Here is a 5303-nt window from a genome sequence, read left to right as displayed (position 1 = left end):
GGTGGCAAAACCGGAATGGTGGACGTATGGTAAAATAGTATCTTTCAATTCTGGAGACCCCATCCTCAAGTCTAGGGAAGAATTAGAATTAGGGCATGCTTGGCACTGGTTTACATATCAACAAATGAAGGAAAGATTTAAACTAGACAAAAAAGGCCATGGTTTTGAGTTTGCTAAAAATGAATTGGAAATCCTACTATGTGGTAGTGATGATCATATAATTGCCAAGGTCTATAACATGTTATTAAAATTGAGTTTGGAAAATGAACATGTAAAACACTGTATGACCCAGTGGGCAAGGAATTTTGGGTATAATGTGATGTTTGAACAATGGGAGAATATGTGGATAAAAGGCTTAAAATTCACATTAAATTATAACCTAAAAGAAAATTTCTACAAAATGAGGTATCGCTGGTATTTAACATCAGATAAGTTATCTAGAATGTATAAAGGTATTTCAAATGAATGTTGGAAATGTAAATGTAAAGAAAAGACTTTTTATCATTTATGGTGGACATGTGATAAGGCAAAGAAATATTGGAGTAGGATTCATATATTAATGGAGAAAATTCTTAAAGTGAACATAATGATTAAACCAGAAACTTTCCTTCTGGGCCTAATGGAAAGAAAACTGGAAAAAAAATTAGAACTCTGATTTTATATATGGTGACAGCAGCAAGATTGCTTTATGCACAAAAGTGAAAGGATACCTCGATTCCTACCATGGACGAATGGTTACAAAAGGTGATGGAATTAGCAGAGATGGCCAAATTGACTGTGCTGATAAAAGAAAAGAACATAAGTACTTTTGATTCTACTTGGAAACCACTTCTGGACTTTGTGCTTGAGGTGGAAAAAAATGATACCATGATTTTGGGTTTTACCAATTAGACTGATTTGCTGATACAGAAATGGCTAGTGCATACTATTATAGAAATATAAAAAGTTGAGATTTTATTTTAATGTCTGATTTTACTACAACAGAGAGAGTTGGAAGTCAATGCCTTTTGTCCCCCCCCCTTTCTTCACACCCTTTTTGTTTTCCCTTTTTCTACTGTGGTCCCCTACTATTTGCTTTTGTATTTTCATATTTTATGTTATAAATGAATAAAACTAAATAAAATCAAACAAAATAAAGAAGCAGATCTTGGGCCAAAATCCGCATATTGTATGTCTATTATGTTTTATATTGTCATTGCTATTGCAGCATTGCCTCAGATAGATCTGGTGCACAAACTGGGTCTTCCTGGATTTGTGGCTTATCCTTGAAGAGCAGGTGACAATCTTAGCTACAAGAGCCTTTTGCACAGCTTTGAATTCTGCATCAGCTCATTCCTGGACCAGGAGGCCCGGCTCATGGCTGTATCTTCCCATCTGGACTAATGCAATATGGTATACATGGGGCTGTCCTTGATGAGAATTTGGAAGCTTCAACTGATGCAGTGGGTAATTAATAGCACTGGCTATTTAGGGCATATAATACTATTACTTTGTGAGCTGCACTGGTGCCAGAATGCTTACAGGTGCAATTTAAAATGCTTCATGTCTTGGGGCTGAGTTAATTAAAGGACCATCTATATCTGGTNCTGGTTTTACCTATCCAATCTGATCCAGCAGGATGTGCATGTTCTGGATCCTGTCAGCTAAGGAATTGCAGGCTGGCAATGCCCAGAAGATTATTCCTTTCTGCCATAGCACTCACCGTCTGTAATGTTTGCCCTCTAGGGTTGGCTTCCAACCCTGCTGGCCTTTCATAAGATCCTAAAGATCTGTCTCTGAGCTTTGACCTGAGACCCCAAGTGTGTGAGGGGACCCATCTCCTAGCTATGGAAATTACTGTTGGTTTTCTTGGCTGGCATGTATTTTAATTTTTGCTTTTATTTTTATTATGGCTCACCACCCAGAGTTGTTGTTGAAATAGGCATCTGTATATAGATTGCTTAAATAAATAAAATACATAACATCAGAGATGTTGTGCACACAGGCAGCATATAAAAACTTTAAACAAATATATTTAACATGCCTAGAAACTGATCAGCTGCTGAGTTACAATTCTCTTATTGTGGGAAGGGGAGGGTTGGGAGTGATGATTGAAACCATATGGAAACTGGTAAATAAGCAACAAAAACCAGTTCAGCCTTTCTGGACACTGCTATGAGGTAAAACAATCTATTACATCTGAGGGCAAAGATACATTCCAGAATGTATCTGGGAAAATGCATAGCACAAATATACACATTCTTTCATTCTCCAGATGAAATAGGGGAATGGAAATTAGTTGGAAGTCTAAAGACAGGTTGACATAAAAACAGAGAGGAGATAATGGATGTAAAAGGAATTCTGGAAAGAAGTACTAATGAAAAGGTTGAACATAGAGAGACAAATGACTATGGGGCAAGCTAGCTAGTGACAAGAAGGGAAGTGGCATATCCGTGTCCTCCCCAAACTCCCAAACACCAATTATTGGTCACCTAACTATGCCTTCAAGCGGTGCTTTTTTTCTAAAAAAAAAAAAAAAAAAAAAAAGGTGCCGGAACTCAGACACGTCATACAACCCGCCTTGCCTACCCTACAAGGTTCCATCCAAAAACGGTGCCGGAACTCCGTTCTGGGCGTTCTATGAGAAAAAAAGCCCTGCCTTCAAGGCAGATGATGGTGAAACAATACATTTACATACTGTGAGGCTATTCTTGGATGGTGTCAGAATTATGAAGACAATATTACCTTTATATTGGTGTACTTGATAATATATTAAAGCTTCTTCATTCATACTGTAGACATGACAAGATGAACATCAGTATTATTATACAGTAAACATTGCTATTTCTATTGACATTGTCCAAATCTCTTATTTAGATTTACCAGTATTACTTCTCAAACATGCAATAACTGATCCCTTCTGTCATATTAAAACTACACTTTAATGGCAACTTTAAAGAGGAGAATGCACAAAAAACTTGGAGAGAGGGTCACCTGCAGATTGTGCACCTCTAATATAAGACTAGACCACAGTCCTTGGTTAACAACCCTAATTAGGACTGGAATTTCCATCACTAAATGAAGTGGCTATTAGGGAAACATGACAAGACCACACCACTTAGCAACAGCACTTCCAGTAGTCCCAGTAGCAGTTGTTAGGTGAGGACCACACTGTTGTTAGGTGAGGACCTCATGATTCTCTTCCCCTGCCCTGTTTGCCTCTGCTTTTAATCCCCCCCATCTGCCTGTTGCTCCCCCCCATCTCTATCCTTTTGGCTGCCCTGCACTCTATCCCCGCCTACCTCTGCTGCCCCCACCAGCCCATTATGTAGACTGCACATAGACTTTGCAAGGCTTGCGGAGGCTTCCCACAATCTCACTAAGGGTCAGCCGCTGACTCTATGAAGCAGGCCTTGTCAGCAGTGGGAGGAAGAAAATATTGAAGGTCAGCTGGGGCAACAGGTAGGCAGCAGCGAAATCATAACTTCCATCAGTCTCCGAATAGGTGGTTGTTAAGCGAGGACTACCTGTACTTTTTATTATGATTCTATGTTCAATCTAAATATTTTTAACCAACTCAGCTTTTTCAGATATTGAGATTTTTCACAATTGCTCCGAATTCAAGCAGCTCGTGGGGTTTCAGGAACTGGAATTCTGCCATCCCTTGATCAATTGGTTGTGTCGTTATCTTGCGGTCAGGGTCACAGTGTTCTGTGCTCTATATTTTGTAATATAACCCAAACCACAAACAGGTCTTTAGGCAACCTCAAAACAAAAAGTAAAATAAATAAATACAGCAGATCCAGGAAACTGACTGAATAAATGTCAATATATTTTAAGATGGAATCCTGCCTATCAATATTATACTAGAAATTTTGATTTTCTTCTAGGAAAAACCATATAAATCATACAATAAATAAGTTTTTAGTTGCAATACTATATATATATATACATATACATATACACATTATCTTGAGTTTGGTGCACCCTGTCGGCCCAAATATGGGAGAAAGGAATACTCAGAAGGGTATGTCTGGTTGAAAAGAACTAAAAAGTTCGAAATGGCTATTCCAGTTCTCCCTTAATTCTTTGTTAGCAATCCAAATTTTGAAAAACATATATATATATGTGTGTGTGTGTGTGTGTGTGTGTGTGCGCGTCATCAGAGTTAGAATAGCAGGAGATCGGGAAGGCAGCTCATATAGCCTCCTGCCTCTGCGCCCGGTTCCTTGAGTGCGTCATCGGCCTGTTGATTGTGTTAATCCCTATCGCGCAGAGTTGTTCTGCATTAGGCAAACTGTCTTTGACTCCACTGGTTGTTTTACGATCCTCAACCTTCCTGAATGGTTTACATCTGCATTTCTACAGAGCTGGTCTCTGCTTGGCGGAGGGAGACTTGGCGATATTAAGAAAAAAACTGGGCATGCTTTTCTGCCTCTTTAAGATCCTTTGAGGAAATATATTTTTCTGCCCTTTTAATATTTCCTTCTCTGGGGGGCTGACTTCCAACAAAAGGGACTTTGGAAGTCTTCTAGTCCAATCCCCTGCTCAAGCAGGAACCCTATACCATTTCAGACAAGTGGTTGTCCAATTTCTTCTTTAAAATCTCCAGTGATGGAGCACCCACAACTTCTAAAAGCAATTGTTCTATCTGATTAATTGTTCTAACTGCAAGGATATTTTCCTTACTGCTAGATTAGTTCTCTCCTTGATTAGTTTCCATCTGTTGCTTCTTGTCCTGCCTTCGGGTGCTTTGGAGAATAGTATTATAGTTGCAATGACAACCGAGATTTTTAGAGTCTTAGAGTTATTTCTTATAAAATAAAAAAGACTGTTTAAACACAGCCTTTGGACCATCATTTGAAAATATTGCTGTAGGCAATGTTGTTAAATAGAAATTTTATCATGGCTTTTAAAGAGGAAAGTATATAGGCTAAAACAAAGATAAACAGGAATTGTTCAAGAAGGAGTACAAATGAAAAAAAAATGAAATTAGACTTATTTGAAATTGAAAGATGCCTTTTTGCTTCTACCAGTTTCTTTAACACTGTTCTTTTTGATCATGTTGTTTTGCTTGGTATGTTTTTCTTCTCATTTTCAATATATATTTATTCTATTTATTTTAACTGAACTTCTTTCATTGTGAATCTGAATTACCTTCTGTTGTTCTAAATAAATTTTACCTCACAATTGTCTCTTTTCAAATCTCCTCTTTGGATCTCAAATACTGCATTACTGTACTATTCTGAGCATCTTAGAAAATATCTATTTAGACTTCTGGTTCCAGTTCGCGGCGACTCCGGTCACGTCTGGAGACTCATCTC

Source organism: Protobothrops mucrosquamatus, unplaced genomic scaffold (assembly GCF_001527695.2).
Source record: "Protobothrops mucrosquamatus isolate PMUCROS unplaced genomic scaffold, P.Mucros_1.0 scaffold351, whole genome shotgun sequence".
In the NCBI taxonomy this organism is placed as follows: Eukaryota; Metazoa; Chordata; class Lepidosauria; order Squamata; family Viperidae; genus Protobothrops; species Protobothrops mucrosquamatus.
The sequence above is the reverse complement of the archived record's forward strand: the minus strand, read 5'-3'. Positions refer to the sequence as shown.